The sequence below is a fragment of the Tachyglossus aculeatus genome, chromosome 11, assembly GCF_015852505.1.
Source record: "Tachyglossus aculeatus isolate mTacAcu1 chromosome 11, mTacAcu1.pri, whole genome shotgun sequence".
NCBI classification, from domain to species: Eukaryota; Metazoa; Chordata; class Mammalia; order Monotremata; family Tachyglossidae; genus Tachyglossus; species Tachyglossus aculeatus.
The window spans coordinates 68,709,577-68,732,387 of NC_052076.1; the positions used below are offsets into that span (position 1 = coordinate 68,709,577).

Genomic DNA, 22,811 nt, shown 5'->3' on the forward strand with positions numbered 1-22,811 from the left:
TGTGGGACAATGGGCTGTGTCCAATTTGACTAGCTTGTATCTCCCCCAGCAGTTAGTACAGTCATTTAGTCACATATATGCAACACTTAGTGCCTGGCATATAGGAAGTGCTGAAGATATACCATAAAAAATATAATTGATTGATTCCTTGATTGATTGATTCCATTTCCAAGGGTGCGGAGCAAGAGAGTTGAGGTTAGAATACTAAAACTGGTAGCCATCGGGAGAATGGGGACTTTCATCCTGTGAGCATTGAATAGAAGCAGGAGGCCTAGTAGAAAGAGCGTGGGAGTGGGAGTCAGAGGACTTGGGTTCTAATCACATCTCTGCCACATGTCTGCGACCTAGGGTGAGACCCTTATTCATTCATTCAATCAATCATATTTATTGAGCACTTACCGTGTGCAGAACACCGTAGTAAGCGCTTGGAAAATACAATGCAGCAATAGAGACAATCCCTGCCCACATGGGGCTTACAGTCTGGAAGGGGGAGATAGACATCAAAACAAGTAAACAGGCATCTATATTCATTCATTCAATCGTATTTATTGAGTGCTTACTGTGTACAGAGCACTGTACTAAGCATTTGGGAAGTACAAGTCGGCAACACATAGAGCTGGTCCCTACCCAACAGCGGGCTCACAGTGTAGAAGGGGGAGACAGAGAACAAAACAAAACATATTAACAAAATCATCATCATCATCAATCGTATTTATTGAGAGCTTACTACGTGCAGAGCACTGTACTAAGCGCTTGGGAAGTACAAATTGGCAACATATAGAGACAGTCCCTACCCAACAGTGGGCTCACAGTCTAAAAGGGGGAGACAGAGAACAAAACCAAACATACTAACAAAATAAAATAAATAGAATAGATATGTACAAATAAAATAAATAAATAGAGTAAAAAATATGTACAAACATATATACATATATACAGGTGCTGTGGGGAAGGGAAGGAGGTAAGATGGGGGGATGGAGAGGGGGACGAGGGGGAGAGGAAGGAAGGGGCTCAGTCTTGGAAGGCCTCCTGGAGGAGGTGAGCTCCTCCAGGTTATTTATTAACAAAATAAAATAAATAGAATAAATATGTACAAATAAATAGAGTAATTAATACATACAAACATATATACATATATACAGGTACTGTGGGGAGGGGAAGGAGGTAAGGAGGGGGGGATGGGGAGGGGGGGAGAGGAAGGAGGGGGCTCAGTCTGGGAAGGCCTCCTGGAGGAGGTGAGCTCTCAGTAGGTCTTTGAAGGGAGGAAGAGAGCTAGCTTGGCGGATGTGCAGAGGGAGGGCATTCCAGGCCAGGGGGAGGACGTGGGCTGGGGGTCCAGGGTGGGACAGGCAAGAACGAGGCACAGTGAGGAGATTAGCGGCAGAGGAGTGGAGTGCGCGGGCTGGGCTGTAGAAGGAGAGAAGGGAGGTGAGGTAGGAGGGGGCAAGGTGATGGAGAGCCTTGAAGCCGAGGGTGAGGAGTTTTTGCCTGATGCGTAGGTTGATTGGTATATAAATGAAGAGAATTATATATACATACACACATCAAAGCAAGTAAATGAGCATCAATATAAATAAATAGAATTATAGATGTAGACATATATGCATAAGTGCTGCCTCAGTTATCTTATTGGCAAAATGGTAATTAAATCCTACTCCCTCCTACTTAGACCATGAGCCCCAAGTGGGGCAGGAACTGTGTCCAACCTGATTAACTTGTATCTCTGTCCCAGTGCTTGGTACAGCATGGTACAGCACTGCTTGAGAAGCAGAGTGGCTCAGTGGAAAGAGCATGGGCTTTGGAGTCAGAGGTCATGAGTTCAAATCCCAGCTCTGCCAATTGTCAGCTGTGTGACTTTGGGCAAGTCACTTCACCTCTCTTTGCCTCAGTTACCTCATCTGTAAAATGGGGATGAAGACTGTGAGCCCCCCGTGGGACAACCTGATCACCTTGTAACCTCCCCAGCGCTTAGAACAGTGCTTTGCACATAGTAAGTGCTTAATAAATGTCATTATTATTATAACAGTAAATACTTAAGTATTATAGTGATGATAATGTTGATGCCGAAGGCTAACAGACACCAAACTATCTATGGTGGATTTGATTCCATCTTGCCTGGAACGTAGGGGTGGGGGGAGGGGTGGAGCATGGCCCAGGCAACCTCAGCCAGGTGTGTTCATCCTAAATTTATGCATTTTTAGGAATGTATGTAGCCACTGCTCTTTTTCCAAACAGTTCCCCTCCCCTTCTCTCGCTTACCCTCCCTCCCTTTTTCCTACATTCCTCTTGGTCCCTCCCTTTCTCTGCCCCCCACCCCCTCTCTGGCATATAGAAGTCATAGTAAAAGTATTGATTAAATGTTTAACTCTATGCAGAACACGGCACTAAATGTTGAGAAAATATATACATGAAAGAGTTAGATATGGACCCTAGCCCTTCAGGGACTCACAGTCTAAAAATAGTGTAGGGAAGGGTTTGCCGGCAGACACAGTAAAAAAGATGAAGCGAGGTAAATGTGAAACAACACAAGTCAGCATAAAAGTACAGACTCCAACAAGTCCAGCAGTAAAAGGGTCCTGTAGGAGCTTCAGGGTGCTGCCATTGAGAGTCCAGGCACATCCAAATCATAAGGCTTTTAAGTTTATAGATGCTGAATGCTGCTGGCAGTTAATAATGATGGCATTTATTAAGTGCTTACTATGTGCAAAGCACTGTTCTAAGTGCTGGGGAGGTTACAAGGTGTTCAGGTTGCCCCACGGGGGGCTCACAATCTTAATCCCCATTTTAAAGATGAGGTAACTGAGGCCCAGAGAAGTTGTGACATGCCCAAAGTCACACAGCTGACAATTGGCAGAGCTGGGATTAGAACCCATGACCTCTGACTCCAAAGCCCGGGCTCCTCCCACTGAGCCATGCTGCAGTTCAATCTCCACAGCCCCACGTACACAGGGTGAGCCGGGTGCAGGGGCTCAGGGTGTCGCGGTGATGTCTCTGATCCTCGATCCTTCAATATCTTCTGACTTGGGATGTGTCAGCGGCGCCACTGGGACCTTCACCCTGGCTAATGTCAGGTGACCAGGCCCTCCTCCCCCACCAGCTGGCAATGGGAGGCTCAGAGCTTGTACCCCCGGGCTGGTCTCCCCACTGGTTTGGTTGCCCATCAGCCCTCTGGCCCCCTTGACCTTCCTTCAGGAACCTGGAATCCTCCCCAGGCCTCTTGGTTTCTCAATCCCCCCTGGCCCCCTCCTCCTTCCCACCCAGTGTCTCTGGGATAAAAAGGCTTTCGCTCATCACTGTGAGATTAATATGCCTGAAGATGACTGTGATTATGGCATTAAGCAAGGCGCATGACAGCTGATCTCTCGGATCACCTTCCCCGGGCGTCAGACTCCACACTTAATGCCAGATTTATCACCGGCAGCCTCCCCAAGGACCTCTGGGCCCCTCCTGGAAGAGGAGACAGCCTGAGGCTGAGAAGAGGCTGGCCTCAGGACTGAGTTTCCTCGGAAAAGAAAACGCGGAATGTCGGTACCCCCTACTTTAAAGGGCTAAACAGAACAAGAAGAAGCATTGCTGTTCCCGGGTTACAAGAGGGAGTTGGAAGTCTGGAGGGGAGGGGGCCTAGCCCTGCTCCTGGGCCTTCACTGAATCCATGTGAGAGCCAGAACACTGAGAACTTGGGAATCAAAAAACACAGACAAAAGCCAGAACTTGAGCTATTCAGGGCACAGACCCTTATGTGACCCAGCTTGTATCCACTATGCACTCTCACTCTAGATCTGTTCTCTTATGCCTGGACCTGCCCTTCAGCTTTATAGCTCATCACCTGTAGGCTTACCCTCCTCCCCTTCCCCATCTCCTCTCCTCTCCTAAGCCCTTCCATCCTCTGTGAGATGTAACGCCAAGGGTCCAAGGGGTAGTGGGTGGCCAGGAAACTTGGGTGAATGAAGAACCAGGAGAGACCAGGGGTATGAGGGTTAAGGCAAGAGGGGATGAGGCCAGGGACGACTTTAAAGCTGAAGAGCGGTGAAGGCCCAGCTAGTAGGAAGGAAGAATCTGAAGATTATGACTGCAGAGCACTTTAACATGATTTCCATTCAAATTATTGTGAATTGGACTCGTGAGAGTGCTCAGGTGAATGGAATTTGGAACCGCCACTGCCTGATTAAGAGAACACAGTGCTACGAAACATCACAGGCTTCAGAAACACTTAGACATGCCAGTATTAACTATTCTAAGACTCCAACAGGTGAAGGGGATAGGAAGGTGGGAACAAGTTGGGGAGGTAAACAAGGCAGTAGATACTGCTTTGGAGAGCGTGGTGTTGGGGAGAAAATCTGGCTGGCAGGGGCTTCCGATGTTAGCGTTACACCCTGTCCCACTGGCCCTCCTCCCAATTTCTTCCATGGATTACCTCTCACCAGAACCTCTGCCACTTCTATGCAGGGTTTGGAGTTGCTGGACAGTTGCAGAGAGGCCAGAAACTACTAAAGCATACACACTTTCACACACACGCATGTGCGTCTTTCCAATAACAGCCCTCCTGGAGTGTTAATACCCTAGGTAATGAGAATCCCCACGACAACCACAGCTATTGTTTGGGGCCTGAGGAGTCCCTCCAGTTCCCCTTGGACTTTGGAATAAAGTCAGCTGATAGCAAAAGGAAGATTTCCAGGGGCTACTGGCAGCAAGAAGGATCTCTGTGACTAAGCCAGCATAATCAAGCAATCAATAGTATTTTCAGGGAACTTTCTGTGGGCATTACCTAGTGGAAAAAACCCAGGCCTGAGAGTGTGAGGACCTGGGTTCCAATCTCGTGTCTGTCACTTGCCTGCTCTGTGACCTTGGGCAAGTTGATTCATTTTTCTGGACCTCAGTTTCCTCATCTGTAGAATGGGGATTCAATACCTGTTCTCTCTCCTCATGTGGGACAGGGACAATATGCATCCTGTTTATTTCATATCTAACCCAGTGCTTAGTACAGTACTTGGAATATTTTAAGCAGATAATAAATACCACAAATACTACTAAGAGGGTGGGAGAGGAAAATAGTAAACATAATCCTTGCCCTCAAAGAACTTATGATCTAGGGGGAAGATAGACCCTAAAAAAATTAGAGATAGTGGAAAGAAGTAGCATGGAAAGTTATGTACATAAATGTGACAGGGAGGAGGGTGGGTCAATCAATCCATGGTATTTACTGAATGCTCACAGTGTGCCAAGAGCTAAATGCTTTTGTGACATAGGGGTACTGAAATGGCAACTGTGGGGAAATGGGGTGTGCTCAAGATGAGCTGAGCTGCCAAGTGTAGTTCAGCCTGAATCCGGTGCTGGAAATGCTGAGTAACTGAGTTGATGAGGTATGGGGTGGTCCTGGGGGTCTCATTGCAGTTCATTGGCAAGCTGTTTCACGCCCATGATTCAAGGCTAAACAAGCTACTTCTTTAATAACCATGGAAGCATTCAAACAGGCTGAGGGGAAGTCTGTTTTCTGTGTCCATTCTGCTGAGCTCCAACAATCAACGTGAATGGGAGCTAGCTGTGGAGATGAGCCTTCATCCTCTCCCTCTGACCAGACTGCTTTAAAAAAAAGCTACATTGCTTCCTCTAATGCCACTATTAATATGGCTTTAAGTGGAATGAGGGTTGGTTCTTCCAAGTTACCCAGCAGCTGATGAAATTCTGCTTTGAGCACCTCTGGACTTCCAGTCTAAGCCAATCTCGTCAGAGGCCTGGCTGGGGATAGCTCAGTGGGATGGGAGGTGGGGGTGACCAGCAAGGATGTTGGAGGTCATCTCAGGGCAATCCTGACCTAACTGATGGACAGTGAGGGCCTGGCCTGCTGAGCCTGGCCTATGTGGAGAGCTGACATGGGAGAAAGCCACAGCATCTCATTAGCATCATTAGCTTGAGAAGTAGTGTGACTTAGTGGAAAGACCATGGGCTTGGGAGTTAGAGGATGTGGGTTCTAATCCTGGCTCTGCCACTTGTCTGCTGTGTGACCTTGGGCAAGCTATTTAACTTCTCTGTGTCACAGTTACCTCATCTGTATAATGAGGATGAAGACTGTGAGCCCCACGTGGGACAATCTGATTGCCTTGTATCTGCCCCAGCTCTTAGAACAGTGCTTGGCACATAGAAAGCAGTTAACAAATACCATTGTTATTATTATTATTATTATGTATTATTATTAGCAGCTTCCTGGGAGACTTCAGGTGCAGAGGGCCCTGGGGACAACTGTCTGGTGAAAGCTCTCAGCAGGAACATCAATGCAGATTGACATGACTTTTATGGGAGGGAATGCCATTATTATTATTATTATTATTATTATTATTATTATTATTATTATTGAGAGCCAGTTGAACCATCATAATAGGTTAATTAATTAATCAATTATATTTATTGAGTGTTTGCTATGGGCAGGTCACTGTACTATTTGGAAAAGTACAATAAATATAGGAGGAACATTTGACCTAGTTTCCTTCTCCTTCCTCTGGCTTCCCTGTTCTGAGGTCCTGAGAGTGGAGGAATGAGGCCTGAAATGGTCTAATCTGGCCCTATCAGCTCAGGCCCTGGGAACTGAGAACTCAGCACTCAGGAACTGTTCTAGGTGGTGAGATCTTCTAGGTGGGAAGACTTGGTCTTCCCATGTACCAATGATCACTGTAGCACCCAAACCTGACCCCTCCAGTAGCAGAGGGGAAAATGAAGGTGGAGCAGAATGCATAGCCTCTGTTAATCTTAGGATGTTAGGACTGTTCTGTTTCCTGGACTGGGAAGGGGATAGGAAAAGGGAGAGAGCATTTCCACTGTGACCCTGAATTACACTTGCTGAGCATATGTACAAATGCAACTCTTAGTTGTTTCTGGATTTGCCTTCCCCTCAATTCATCAATCAATGGTATTTACTGAGCTTTTATTGTGTGCAAAGCACTATACTAAGCTCTTGGGAGAGTTCATTACAACAGCATTGGTAGACATATTCCCTTCCCACAGCAAGTTTACCATCTAAAGGCAAGCTTACAGTTTCTATTATAAGCTCCCCGAGGACAGGAATTGTCTTAAATTTCCATCTTCCTTGTTTTTTTCCAAGCACCTGGTCCCACTGTAGATAAATTGTTGTTCAAAGCATATTAGTGATGATTATGATGATCCAACCATCAATCAATTAATAGTATTTATGTAATGCCTACTGAGTGTTGAGCCCTGGGTTAGGGCAATAGAGTCAGTAAACCCAGTTCCTTTCCTGAAGGGGCTTTCGATCTAGCAGAGGAGTCAGACACAACATAATTTACAGACACAAGGAAAAAAGAACAGTGGTGGTGATGGCGATGATGACAGAACTCTCTACAAACCAGAGAAGGGAATTATGTAGAAATATACTGGGAATTAGACAGAGACTGAGCAGTTGGCAGAGCAGCCCAGATCTCAGAGAGACCTTGCAAAGTCATCTAGTCCTGCCTCTGCCTCCATGTGGAAGCACCCAGTAGGCGGTAAGTTCCTTGTGGGCAATCAATCAATCAAGCAATTGTATTTATTGAGCGCTTACTGTGTGCAGAGCACTGTACTAAGTGCTTGGGAAGTACAAGCTGGCAACACATAGAGACGGTCCCTATGCAACTGTGGGCTCACAGTCTGGGCAAGGGTAATGTCTTTAACTTTCACCGTGCTTTCCCAGTTGCATGCTAATGCATGCACTAGGTTCTCTGTAAATATCACTAGAAGAAAGAATGAGTGAACTCCTGCCTACCCTTGTGTTAAACTCTCATGAAATGGAGATTCTGCACTGTCCCTTGATAACTTATTCCAATTATCCAGCTGTAGTGTCTGGAATGTATCCTTCCTTCCTCTTGCTTCTCCCTCTTATTTTACCCTCACCAGAAACCAACTTCCTTTCAATTACTTAAAGACAGGTCTCTCTCCAGCTTTCTCTTCTTACAGTTTCAACTGTCTCTACTACTCTACCAAAGTCTCAATAACCCACTGTGTTTTTGTGTCCTACAAACATGTTGAGCTTGTGTTCCACTAAGACCCCTGAGTCTTTTTCCCTCCATCTCCTATGGTCAGTTGAGATGGCTTCTTTTTCCTCCCTAAGGGTATTGCTCTGTCCTAGTCTCCTAGTGTCCTAGTCTCACACTTGATTCTGTTTCAACTTGCCCCCTTGCTCAGCTTCTCCATTAACTCTAGATCCCTCAGAATTCTGTTCCAGTCATCCCCCAAAATATTCCCCAGAACCCAGTGTCAACATGATGAGAACATTTGCTATTCCATCCACCCAGTTATCAGTGAGTAGGACTCTAGATCAATACCTGAAGGCTACCATATGATGGGGATTCCACTTAGCACTTTAGGAGTTAGGTTAGACATTCAGAAATGAGTCCTTGCCTTTGTGTACTTGGGGGAGACCTGATGTTGTTAGGGCCCAACACCCCTTAAGACAGATGACTGAATCAGCACGGGGCAAAATGAAAGTCACTTTGAAAAACATTCTTACAGAATTTACATTTTTGTTGGTGGCCCTGATGAAATATGGCTCGTTAGCCAGCTAATGGTAGGAGTTGCTCTGAGGACTTATTTTTTTGCAATTAGCTGGGGAGGAAGGAAAAAGTGCTGTGTAGAAGGTAAGCACCCTCTGACGGATCTCCTTGTGGGTTCCCCAGGGCTGTAGGTGAACTCTGTTGCCTTTCATCTTGCTGCCAACCTGCCTGGATTCTGGGGTGCCCTGACCCCCACACTGAGTGGCAGCAAGCCTGGAGGCTAGTTTCCAGTCGGGCCCATTGTGGGCAGGGAATGTATCTGTTATATTGTACTCTCCCAAGCACTTAGTACAGTGCTCTGCACACAGTAAGTGCTCAATAAATATGATTAACTGACTGAAGGCAGCTGTTCCCAGGATGCTCTGTCAGAGAAGTGGGAGAAGGAGATGAGCCTTCAGCAGATGGAGGAAACATACTGGGATCAGAACATCATTCTCCACCTAATAAAAACATTGATGAAGGAGTGAAAAAGAGACAGGTTCAAGTAGTTGAATGTCTCCATACCATCACATGTCTGATAGACTCTTCCCACTAGGTTCCAGTGAACTCTTTTTCCCATGCTTCCTGGCTGCCACTGAACTGGCAAGGATGTATCCTTTGTGACCCAATACATTGCAAAGCAAACATAAGTGATGTGAATTAGCGATTCCTCCCTCAGTGGGCTCCGAATATCTCCAGGTTGGTGGGCTCCTGGACCACCACTTTGGCATCCCAAATCAGGTGTGCCAGGGACAGATTCTGTGTTTGGTGCAGCATAGTGGTTGCTTGGAATTCTGCTCGCCGCAACAAAAACTGCTGAGGCATATCAGAAATAGCAGGGCCCAGGGCCTAGGACCACTACACCTCTCATGACACAGACACTTTGCTTTTTTAGTATATGGTATTTGTTAAGCACAGATCTATGTGCTGGAGTAGATACAAGTTAATTAGGCCAGATACAGTTCCTGTCCCACATGGGGTTCACAGTCTAAGTCAAAGGGAGAACTTGAATCAAAACCCATTAAGCAGTTGAGAAAATTGAGGCACAAAGAAGTTAAGTGACTTGCCCAAGGTCACATGGCAGGCAAGTGGCAGAGCCAGGAGAAAAATCAACTAGGTCAAAGAATCAAATCAGCTGATACAGAGACTTTCCTCAGTAGACGTTTTGGATGGAGGCTCCATTTCAATGGCAACCGACTCTCTCTGGTTCTGTTCTGCAGGAGAGGGTACTAAAACATTTGTGGAGAATGAGGCCAAGGATGGCATGAGGTGAAAGACTTGGGAGATCACCAGTCCAGTTCTTGATATAAAACAGGGAGTGGCTGGAGGAGGAAGAAGAAAAAGAGGAACAAGGAGGAAATTAGGAGCAAAAAGGGGATGCAGGGGAGAAAATGGAACATGACAGACCCCTCAAATCCAGCTCCAATTTTCATCTTGGAAAATAAGGCTGGCCCCAGGTCTGGGGCTACAAGAAATGAGTACCTGAGGGAAATTGCCCTTAGTCTGCCCTTACAGAGTTCCTCTACGTTTGCAGCCTTGTTGTTTGGGCAGTGAGGAACTACTCTGACAGTGCTACTGTCAGGACTAGAGTTCTCTCAGCAGAGAAGGAAGTGGGGCTGGGGATGGAGGAGAGGGAGATAGAGGAATTGGGAGACGGGGCCTGGGGCTAGTGCAGATGCTGTGAGTCAAGGCACAGCTTTGAGGCTCGAAGGATTTGCGAGGCTGACATTCTCATCACGTGCCATCTCTATAGGAGTTCAATATGAAACAGATTAGTGGAAATTGCAACCTCGTTTGAGTGCTGGAGCGATGGCATTCTTAAAACCAATATTGAAGCTGGTTCTCCTTGGGGAAAAAAGGGCAGGATGGGACAGTATTGGTAACAACTAAAGAGCTGAACCCTCCTCCTCTCCTCCCTCCCCTTTCATCCCCCAGATGTTCCTCCAGATGCCAGGTGATGTGAGGGCAGTCTCCCCTTTCCCATCCTACCTGTTTGATGCTGAGCTGGAGGCTTCTCTCACTCCGGCTGCCCATCTGGCTTTTGGCTGCCAACTTGGAAATTTGCTTTTTAGTAAATGAAATGCTTTCGATCACAGCTGTTAATTACCAGACGATTATTAAAAAACACATATTGCCGGCTGAAGTTGGAGGAGGCTGCATCCGGCCCGCTGGCAGAACCTCAAGGGGTTCTGGGGCACAGCCCATGAAGGGATTGCACTGACCAAAGGGAGCACCGCTCAGACTGACCTCATCCCGAGCTCTCCCTTCTGATGGGAATGTAGAAAGTGGGCCCGGATGCTTTGCAGAAGGCGGTCCAGACTTTTTCCAGCCCGGCATGTAACAGAATCTTAAATTGCTTCTCTATGCCTAATGACCAACTCCGAAGGCCTTCATCTGGGGGACTGTCAAACTCCTCTCTGATGTGCTGAGTAAGGCCTGGGCACTAGGGTTTTCTGAGGAAAATAAAAGCCAAGGTCCAGCAGAAGGGCCCTAATAAATTATAAATCAGAAAAATTGGAGCTCTGAGAGAGAGGTGACTGGGCTGGGTTAGGGAACAGATGGCAGTGGCCTAGCTGGGCATGGAGTGGGGGAGGGGCAGTCCGGGTTATGGAGGCGTGGGCGTTTCTCTCCACCTGAGTGGAGATGTCGGAGATTCCAGGCTGGGATAAGGAGGGGTGGCAGTAGCAGAAGTGGGGAGTGTGTCAGGAGAGAGTGGAAATCGGGAAGGAAAGGGTGGATCAAGCTGGGTGGAATGGAGGCTCCTGGGGCTTGTATATCTCTTTTGAAAGCTCCCACTGGCCCCTTTCACATGCCTATTCCTTAGGCACCGCTTCCTAAAGCCCCCCATCTCACAGGCTTAGAGACCAGCAGTTTCTATGCAGCAACCACACTGTTACCATCTTGATGCCAAGTAAACTTTCCAGGAGCCATTTCCCTTTTCAGGTAAACAGTATTTACCTCACTCTGGTGAGGGACTGGCTAAGCTGATCTAACTCTAATAATAATAATTGTGGTATTTGTTAAGTGCTTCCTATGTGCCCCCCTTCGAGACTGTGAGCCCGTTGTGGTCAGGGATTGTCTCTCTTTCTTGCTGAACTGTACTTTCCAAGGGCTTAGTATAGTGCTCTGCACACAACAAGCACTCAATATGAATGTTTGAATGAATGCCAAGCACTATAATAAGCACTGGGATAGATACAAGGTAATTGAATTGGACACAATCCATGTCCCACATGAGGTCCCCTGTCTTTATCCCTATTTCACAAGTGAGGTAACTGAGGCACAGCGAAGCTCAGTGACTTGTCCAACTTCACACAGCAGACAAGTGGCGGTGGAGCTGGGATTAGAATCCAGGTCCTTCTGTCTCCCGGGTCTGTGCTCTATCCATTGGCCATGCTGCTTCATATTGGGGGTACCTGGCCGGTCCTGCCCAACCATAGGAGCCCTCAAGTAAGATGATCAAATGTCCTGACAGGGGTAGGACAGTTGGTTATGTTTCGATGGTTCTGTCCCCTTCCGAAAGGCCTACAGTGGCATCTCTTAGAGACCCACTTTGGACTGGTATGGCAGATGGGGTTAGGCTAGACTGCAGTAGCTGATAGTGGTGGGAGCGGAAGTCTCAAAGTCCCTGCCGTCTTCTCTGCCACCATTGCTCATATGCCTTCTAGGCCATCTATGGCAATGCCTGAAATGGGTTGAAAAATATCTGGTTGGACTGGAGAACCCCTGCAATTGACTGGAAAGGCCTGGTGACTCAAGGGAAGTGACGACAGTGGGCACAGGTTCTGGTACTGATGCTAGAGAAGCAGGGTAGGGCCACCCTTCCCTTCCATATCCCTATCTCTCTTCCCCTTTTCCTTTGTTTCTACCCCTCTCATCCCTTATTTCTCTCTTTTCCCCACTCCTTTCACCATTCCCCTCTCCCCTCTTTCTTCTCTGCTTGTCTCCACACCTTCTTTCTCCTCCACTCCACCTTTTCCAGCCCCATCCTGGGGGCCATATGTCCTCTCACCTAAGGTCAATTCATGGTCCCAGGTGGTTGACTGCATTTTGGGTGATTTCTCTGCCACTTTCAGGGATGCAAACACAGTCTGCTTAGCATGCTAGTTTTAGGGGAGCAGAGAGGTGAAGTGGGAGACTGAGGAACAAAAGGAGAAAAGAGCAGGTCCACCATTTCACCATTCCAGCATCACGATTGGGCATCAGGTCTGCTCTGGGCAATCAGGAGCCGAGCACAAGGAAAAAGACAGACACCATGAGCCTCCTGCCTTGTCTCCATGAGACCAACCTACAGTGGCCATGAAAACCAGGCTGAATCGCACCAAAAACTCTCAAGTAGTAACCAGTTCCTTTTCAGGGGACTGGAACTGTGATATGGGTTGAGCAGAAGATAGTATCTGCTTAAAAGTTTTTTCATCTTGTTTTTTCTTCTTTTTTTTAAGTGCAGTATCCATGTTCTACATACTTCCCAGGAATGTTGATAACTGTGTCTGTAATACACAGCATGCCTCCAGACACTGAATCCCCTGGGAAGCAAACCCAGGGGAATAGAAAATGAGAAACATTAACTTTAATTTAGGCCTGCTGCCTGCTTTCTCTTAAACTTGTTGCCTGATTTCTATTGGACCCTGGGCATCCACACTAGGGTAACCTGTGCTGGGTGGGCCTTTCAGTCTGGTTCAGGCCAGCACCGCAGATTTGGTCCCTGTGGCAGAGCCATTGCCAGGACTACAAGCCTCTTTCCCTTGGCTGCGTTGCAAACAGCACTAAGTTATTATCTTCTGCCAAAAGGGAGACAAGCCAGAGTGGCTCCTGTTTATCCTCTGATATCCAGTTCATTTAATGCAGTTTCAAACATAATCAAACTTCAGTCTGGTCCATTTGTGGAAAAGAAAGGTTAAGGCCACAGGGAGGTTCCAGTCACCAGTATGCCAACTTCCAGTGGTTGTGTCTGGATGTGTGTGTTTGCATGCGTGTGCATGTATATACATGTAAGTGCATGCACACACTGTTTATGCATGTGTCACGCTTTCTGATTTTCTTCTTGGTCCAGAGGATGCAATCAGAGTGGACTTGGCCCTGAGCACCAGAAGGAATATTCCCTCAATGAAATGCCCAGGTGGCAAGTAGGCAGGAAGGCGGGGCAGAGTAGCAACCACGCTGGAACACAGGCTGGTATCCGAGCACACATAGGCAGGTACACAGGCAGGCGTCCAGCAAGCATTCAGGATGATGCTCAGGTGGGTACGCAGACAGGCATGCAGAAGGCATACATGCAGGTGCATGGGCAGACACACAGGCGAGTGCACAGCAGGCATACAGGCTGGTATATAGGCAGGAACACCAGCAGGTATACAGACTGAGGACACAGGGTGATGGTGCCAGGGATATCCAATGCAGGGAGGAGAGCCTCTGGGAGGAATAGGGAAAAAGTCTATTTGAACCCAACTTTGAGAAAATTAGGGCTATTTTAGGTTTCCTGGCGTCGGTTCACTCCGTTTGAAGTTTAAAAATGTCCTGTGGCCTGAATCATTAAACTTTTCTGGAGCCTTATTACACTGCAGCTGAAATACCCCGGAATCCCAGGCCAATACAGACACAGTGGTTGCATGATGCCTCTTCTGATTTCCCCTCCACACTGCAAATATGCCCCACAGTCACCACCTCCTAAAAGCAACAACAACAACAGTAATAACAATAACATTTCAAGTGCTTAGTACAGTGCTTTGCACATGGTAATCACTCAATAAATACAGTTGAATGAATAATACTGATAACAATAACAATAGTAGTAATAATAGTTTTATTTGTTGAGCGCTGACTTTATACCAAGCATCATGCCAAGCACTGCACAAAGCACTTTCTCCCCATTGTGCTCCAGTCTCTGCCCCTCTTTCTCCACCATGGGCATAGTCATTCATTCATTCATTCATTCATTCAGTAGTGTTTATTGAGCACTTACTGTGGCAGAGCACTGTACTAAGCACTCCACCTCAGCATTAGTGCATCAGCTGACCTTCTATATTTGTACAAGGGCTATGAGCAGGATGCGTTTAGCCTCAGTCAAGTGCTTTAAAATCTTCAGAAATAAACTGCTGCTCAGGACTCTGATTATTGTAGCATTATTATCGTTATTATTATTAATAATAATAACAATAAAAGTAATAATAATGATGGATAGTATTAGCATTACTGACAGCACTAGATTCCCCCATGTTACTGCACACAATCATTGTGATTATTTTCCTTCTCATTATTCCTCCTCAATCGCCCAGGGACTGTTCAGACAGTTAAAATCCAATAATAACTGCGACTAATAATTAAAATAATTCCATGCACACAGAAACACACTAAACAAATACAGAGATGCCGCACTGACATAACCAAGGCTGATTGCTATCTGACAGGTCCTCATAAGATGAAGGCAGAATGAACACCTCCACTGCTTTCTGAGAGCTCACTAAGTCTCTTCTTCGATGGTTTCTCTGCCCTGGAAACCTAGGGGAGGCAGTGGATTATGTAACACTTATTTAGCTGATCCTGCCCAAAAACGACTGCAAGAAAAAAATAAAGGCCTTTCATTGCAAGACCCCAAGCTGAAAGCTCTCTTCCCCCAGCAAGAAGCTGGCAGAGCACTCCGGCTCTCCTCAAGGATGTCTTCATTCTGAGCAGAGAAACCCATGTGTTGAGCTTTAGGCATGGTTCACACCTCATTTACCTCCAGTTGGCTGGGCTGGGTGTTTCATTCCCCTTTCCCCATTTTGGGACATGCTCTTCCATCTCTGAAGTGGGAAATGACACAAAGCCCTGTTGTTTTTTTTAAAAAAAGCGATACGGTTGAACAAGCAGCATTCATTCATTCAGTTTTATTTATTGAGCACTTTCCGTCTGCAGAGCACTGTATGAAGTGCTTGGGAGAGTACGATATAACAATTCACAGCCATTCCCTGTCCACAGTGAGCTTACAGTCTAGAAGGAGAGGCAGCAAAACATAAATAAATAAATTACAGATGGGTACCTAAGTGTTGTGGGGCTGGAGGGGAAATGAATAAAGGGAACATGTCAGGGCAAAGCAGAAGGGAGTGGGAGAGGGAAAAGTGGGGTTAGTCAGGAAGGCCTCTTGGAGAAGGGGTGCCTTCAATAAGACTTTGAAGCAGGGAGAGTGATTGTCTAACAGCAGTAGGACCCTCTCCAAACATGCACATTTTGTCAATCAGTCAGTCAATCATGGTTATTGAGCGCTTACTGTGTGCTGAGTGCTTGGGAGAGTACAATCAACAATAAACAGACACATTCCCTGCCAACTATGAGCTTACAGTCTAGCAGGAGAGACAGATATTAATATAAATAAATAAATGACAGAAATGGACTAGGTGCAGTGGGACTGGGGGGATCCTAGGCTACTTAAAGAGATGAGTCTGGGCCCAGACCTTAAGAAGCCTATAGTCTTGTGTGGGAGATAGTCACAGAGAGACAGACAGTCATAAAGAGATATAAATAGGTGTTAATGGGCGCAGAAAGAGTTGGAAGGGGAGGATCTGGTCCGTGGTTTGGCTGGAGGGTCAGAATTACTGGGGGTGTTTTTTGAACAAGTTGTTGGTTTTGTTTTATTTTTAATGATTTTTGTTGAGGGTACTGTTAATAGATACAAGATAATCAGAACAGACACAGTCCCTGTCATTCATTCATTTATTCAATCATATTTATTGAGCGCTTACTGTATGCAGAGCACTGTACTAAGCGCTTGGGAAGTACAAGTTGGCAACATATAGAGATGGTCCCTACCCAACAGTGGGCTCACAGTCTAGAAGGGGGAGACAGAGAACAAAACAAAACATATTAACAAAATAAAATAAATAGAATAAATATGTACAAGTAAAATAAATAAATAGAGTAATAAATACGTACAAACATATCCCACATGGGACTCACAATCTAAGGAGGGAGAACAGGTACTAAATGCCCATTTTACAGCTGAAGAAACTGAGACAGGGAGAAGTCAAGTAGAAGCAGTGTGACCTAATGTAAAGAGCACAGGCCTGGGAATCAGAGGACATGGGTTCTAATCTCGGCTCCATCAAATACCTTCTAGGTGACCTTGGGCAAGTCACTTAACTTCTCTGTGTGTGCCTCAGTTTCCTCATTTGCAGAATAGGGGATCAATACCTGTTCTCCATCCTACTTTGATGATGAGCCCCATATGGAACCTGATTTCCTTGTGCCTACCCCAGCACTTAGTACTGTCCTTGGCACATAGTAAGAGCTTAACAAATACCACAGTTACTATTATCATTATTATTATTATTATTTCTTGCCCCATGTTACATAGTAAGCAAGTGGCAGAGCCAGAATAAGAACCCAGGTCCTCTGAAAGCCAGGACTGTGCTCTTCCCACCAGGCCATGTAGGAAGATAGTCTTGTCTGCATGCCTGCAGTTGGTTCACACCTCTTAAAGGCAGCTTAGCTTAGCAAAAAACCCTTGGAATTGAAAGTCAGGAGACTTGGGTTCTAATTGCAACTCCACTGCTGGCTTGCTGGGTGACCTTGGGTGTGTTATTAATCTCTCTGTGCCTAGGTTTGCTCATCTGTAAAATGGAGATAAATACTGGTTCTCCCATTCCCTTAGACTGTGAGGCCTGTGTGACACAGGGGCCACATCCAATCTGACTACTGTGTTCTGCATACAGTGATTGTCACACAATAAATTGTTTAATGAAGCCTTCAGTATTATTTACATTCAGCCTCCCAAAATGTACCTGGAAGGCATGGGTACTGTCTGACTTGAGGACTTGCTATTCCTTTATCTTCCAATTCCATTGAGTATAGTGGCATTATTATTCTTATTCTTATTATTGCTTTAATGGTATTTGTTAAGTGCTTACTATGTGCCAGGCACTGTACTAAGCACTGGGGTTGATACAAGCTAATCAGGTTGGACACAGTCCCTGTCCCACATGGGGCTCACAGTCTTAATCCCCATTTTACAGATGAGGCAACCAAGGCCCAAAGAAGCTAAGTAACTTGCCCAAGGTCACACAGCAGACGAGCGGTGGAGCTGGGATTAGAATCCAGGTCCCCTGACCCCCCAGGCACATGCTCTTCCTGGTAGGCACACTGCTCCTTGAACGTACTTTGGAATGTGTCTCTGAGGCAAGAGGAGTGAGTTTGAACTGGCTGGCTGAAATGAAGGCAGCATAACTGAGAGAAATAATAATAATGATGATAATAATGGCATTTATTAACTGCTTACTATGTGCAAAACACCTTTCTAAATGCTGGGGAGGTTACAAGGTGATCAGGTTGTCCCACGGGGGGCTCACAGTCTTCATCCCCATTTTGCAGAAGAGGTAACTGAGTCACAGAGAAGTTAAGTGACTTGCTCAAAGTCACACAGCTGACAATTGGCAGAGCCGGAATTTGAAATTTGAAAGAGCCGTGGCTCTTTCCACTGAGCCACGCTGATGGAGCACCAAGGTTATCCTGCAGCTCTGCCTTCAGGGCTTGGCAACTGACAGGGCACAAATCCTCTCCTCCTGTTCCTGAACCCCTCTGCAGTCTCACTGTTACCTCTTCCATCTCCCGCCCCCACATCCTCCTCTCAGGGCCAGGGTGAGGTATTGGCAGGGCAGTGGGTGAATTCTGCTCCCGGATATCCCCAGCATGCCTTCCAGCCTTTGACACGCTGTGAGCACCGCGGAATGAGAAAAAAGAAGCCTATATTGGACCTCTACTTAGGCCGCACAATGGCACCGAGTCAAAAGGAACCAAGGCCACCTTGCCCTCTTCTTCCCTCCCTCCCGTCCCCTCCCTCCTCTTCATATCAATCAGCCCAGCGGCGGCTGCTTCCCCAAATGGATTGCACTTTCTGTTCCATTTCATTTGACACTTCATCAGCTGGAGATGGCTCTGAGACAGCATTCTGTCAACTCCTGAGATGCATTCCCCACCTGCCAGGAACCGCTCGCTACCTGGCTCGGCAGCGCAGGGCCCAGAGAGAAAGCGGGAAAGTGATGTGATTCTCCTGCAGAGAACACACTCAATCCCATCCCAGGATGGAGTCGGGGGGGTTAGGATGAGCCGGAGAGGCAGAGAGAGCCTACCAAACTTCCTCACCCCCTTGCCTCCCAGAGCCCAGTCCCAAGAACCTGAATAGAGCACAAGCCTGGAAGTCAGCGGGCTTGGGTTCGAATCCTGCCTCTTCCACTTGCCTGCTGTGTGACCCTGGGCAAGTCACTTCACTTCTCTGTGCCTCAGTTTCCTTGCCTATAAAATAGGGGTTAAATGCCTGTTCTGCCTCCTGTTTAGACTATGAGTGGAAAAGGAACTGTGTACAGTCTGCTTATGTTGTATCTACTGCCGCGCAGAGTGAGAACCAGTGTGGCTTAGTGGACAAAGCACGAGCATGGGAGTCAGAAGGGTCTGTGTTCTAATCCCCACTCTGCCACATGTCGGCTGTGTGGCTTTGGGCAAGTCACTTCACTTCTCTATGCCTTGGTTCTGTCATCTGTAAATAATGGGGGTAAGAGTGTGAGCCCCTTATGGGGTAGGGACTGTGTCCAATTTCATTAACTTGTATCTACCCCAGCACTTAGAACAGCCCCTAGCACATAGTAAGTGCATAACAAGTACCATAATTATTATTATTATTGTTATTACAGTTCTTGGCACATAGTAAAGACTTACAAATACCACACATTGTTATTATTATTATCATTGTTATTAGGTTAGTTGGAATCAAAATCCACCTTGCATTGTTTCAAAGGCTAAAGGTTTGACTTCTAATCTACTTTGGAGCATGTTCTCTCTCTGTCTCTCTTTGTGTGTCTCTCTCTCTGCTTCTCTCTCTATTTCTCTCTCTCAAGCTTCTCCAAAACATAGACGGTTAAATCTTTGTGCCCAGTTTAGAGGCAGCACCAACCTTCCAGGATACTGCCATCATCAGTTCCGACGGGGGGCTGAGCTGGCACCCCGTGCCCCTTGCTAAGAAACACTGGCTGCTTCTGGGCCCACTGCCATCAAGCTTATCATGCTTCTTTTCCCCGGAAGCTAAGATACCGAGGAGCATCCAGTTCACATTAGATTGGATCCTGGCTCCCAGCAGCTCTGAACATTCGGGGGCTGTGGGAGGCTCGGACCAAGCCTACGTGAACCAAAGATGGTGGGAGAGGAGTACGGGAGGGGTGGATGCTTCAGTCAGCAGAAAATGGGCCCAGAGCAATTCCCATCCATCTTTCCTCTGTTTTCTAGCTCAAAAGGGGAGAAAGCAATGTGAAATTCCAAAAGTTTTAGCTTTGTAAATTGGCGGTGTGGTAGGTGAGGAATTCCCCAGCCCCTTTAGACTGTAAGTTCATGGACAGGAAATGTGTCTACCAACTCTTGTTATATTTTACTCTCCAAAGGAGCTAGTGCTTAGTGCAGTGATTTCTGTGGAAAGAACTCAATACATATGATTGATCAATATTTCTTGCAGGGACGATATGCTGTCTTTCAGCCCATCTCTGGGCTTGCTTTCTGTGTGGTTTTTTGGAATATTTGTTTCTTTTTTTTAGTATGGTTTCCTTTTCCAAAGAGCATTCACGTATAACCTCAAAACACCTGGTTTCTAATCTGGGTTCTAATCCCAACTTCACCACTTGTATGCTGTGTGAGTTTGGGAAAGTCATTCAGCTTCGCTGAGCCTTAGTTACCTCATCTGTAAAATGGGGATTAAGTCTGTGAGCCCTATGTGGGATGGGCACTGTGTCCAACCTGATTAATTTGTATTTTCCCCAGAGCCCTGTAAAGTACCTGGCACATATTAAGTACTTAACAAATATCACAAAAAATTCCCTGTGATGTACGGAGAGATTGCTACTATTATGCTCATTTTACAGATGGGGAAACTAAGGCCCAGAGACGTGCCTAAGGTCACTCAGTAGGCCAAGGCAGAGCTGGGATTAGAATCCAGGTTACATGACCCCAAGCCACCTGCTTTTTCCACTAGACCATATTCTAGCTCTGCCTCTGGCCTGCTGGGTGACCTCAGGAAAGGGATTTAACCTCTCTGTTTCTCAAATTACCTTGTCTGTAAAACAGAAGATCTCTACTCTCCCTCTCTCTTAGAGAAGCAGTGTGGCTCAGTGAAAAGAGCCTGGGCTTGGGAGTCAGAGGTCATAGGTTCTAATCCGGCTCCGCCACTTGTCAGCTGTGTAGCTTTGGGCAAGTCACTTCACTTCTCTGTGCCTCAGTTACCTCATCTGTAAAATGGGGATTAAGACTGTGAGCCCCATGTGGGACAATGTGCTTACCTTGTATATCCCCCAGTGCTTAGAACAGTGCTTGGCACATAATAAGTGCTTAACAAATACCAAAGCTATTATTATTATTATTATTATTATTAATATGAGCTTCAAGTGGGGCAGGGGCTGTGTTCAATCTGACTGTTTTATATGAACCCCAATGCTTAGCCCAGAACTTGGCACATAGAAAGTGCTTAATAAATGCCATAAATATAATGGTTATTATGATTGCTGTTGTGATCGTGCATATGCATGACATAAATCGGCCAGCAAGTCACCAACAGCGTGTAGTTATGAGCTATGCACATGATCCTGGGTAGTTAAACTGAAGGCAAGCTAACAGGCATGTTCCCTGCCCTCTGAAAATTCAAATGGCATAACTGTGTATGACAACTGTGCTTCCTCTTTTAGAAAACAATTACTGCAGAAAAAGCTGGGACCAAGAGAATGGGACCAGTATGAATCCCCAAGGAGACAGAAGAGTCATCCAGATGGTGCAAATCACTAGAGAGAATGCCCCAGCTTCAATCATTTGGTGGTATTTATTGAGTGCCTAGTGTGTGCAAAGCACTGTACTAAGTGCTTATGAGAGTACTATATGACAGAGTTGATAGACATAATCCCTGGCAACAAGGAGCTTACAGTCCTAGAGGGGGAAACAGATAATAATATGAATAAATTATGGATTGGGCCATAAGTGCTGTGGGGCTGAGGGTGGGGTGAATATCAAGTGCTTAAATGTTGAAGGGGAAACCCTCTGGTGCGCTCTCTCCACTGATCCATTTCATCCTCCTTTGACCAGAATCTCATGCCCTCAGTCATTCAGTTCAGAACCTGTCAGCCAGGCTAAGGAATTTGAGAAAGTACTTAGCTCCATGACCATCAGAGACCCAAACTCTAAACCTCCATTTTCCAGTACAGTTGATAATTTTTCCTCTGCTCTTCTCTTTGGTGAAAGAGAAACCATTTCAGTTATTTGTTTTACTGTACATCTATTTTTATCTGATATAAACTGTGTTGGTTTTTCAGTTTTCTTATTTGTTATTTGATTTGCCCTCTAGAGCTCAGCACAGAGCATCAACCACAATTTTACTTTCCCTTCCAGATCTAGAAAGAAGATGGATAGAGTTGTGCTTTATGATGTCCGTGCTCACAGTGCAGGCAATATTTCTCTCTTTCTTTCTCTCTCACTTTCTCTCTTCCCTCCTTCTCTTTCTCCCCTCTTTTTTCTCTCTTTCTCTTTCTTCTCATTTCTTCTCTTCCTTTTCACCTCTTTTGGCTCTCTCTTTTCCTATCTTGCTTTCACTCCACCTCTCTAGCACTTCTTCCTCTCTTTCTCCCTTCCTTCCTTCTCCTTCTCCCCCTTTCTTTCCTCTATTCCCTCTTTCTCCACTTTACCTCTCTCTCAGAGGTTTGGTGTCTCAGACATTTTCCACATGGAAGCAGATTTCTGCCCCAGAGAAGACAAAAAAACAATTCCGGCAGACACGCAGAGCGATATCAATCCTGTCTCTCAGCCGACAGCGAGATTGCCGTGGGTTTTCATCTTCCCCATCCTCTCCCCTCAGCCTTGCTTAGCTTTGGGAGCTAAATGGCTCCTTTTTGATCTGAAAATTAATTTCGAGAAAAAAAGAAATATGCTTGCACGGAGGCCAAATTTGTGTTGTCTCCTAGCAGGTCTGTAATTACACTGTAGATCAAACTGACTCCTTCATTTTCAGGGCTTTTCTCTCGCTCTTCAATGTCCCTGGGATCGCAATGATCGCCAACAGCGATGGTTTTCATTAAGAGCGAGTGGGAACGGGGATGGATGATCATGGCTGGCTGAGCTGCTCTCTCACAGGTGAACCAGTACGGATCACCGGGGTACAAAGACCCAACTTGGCTAGGCTTACACACACTGAGGGGGCATCTTCCATCTTCCCAACTTGCCAATTCCATACAAACTTACTAACCATCGTCTGCACTTAATAATAATGATGATATTTGTTAAGCACCTACTGCATGCCAAGCACTG

The 22,811-nt window shown here is 46.2% G+C and overlaps 1 protein-coding gene across 1 annotated transcript in view; it reads left to right on the plus strand.

The window, feature by feature from the left end:
- NTM (neurotrimin) overlaps window positions 1-22,811 on the plus strand; it is a 1,106,994-nt gene that overhangs the window by 373,465 nt on the left and 710,718 nt on the right. The window lies entirely within an intron of this gene.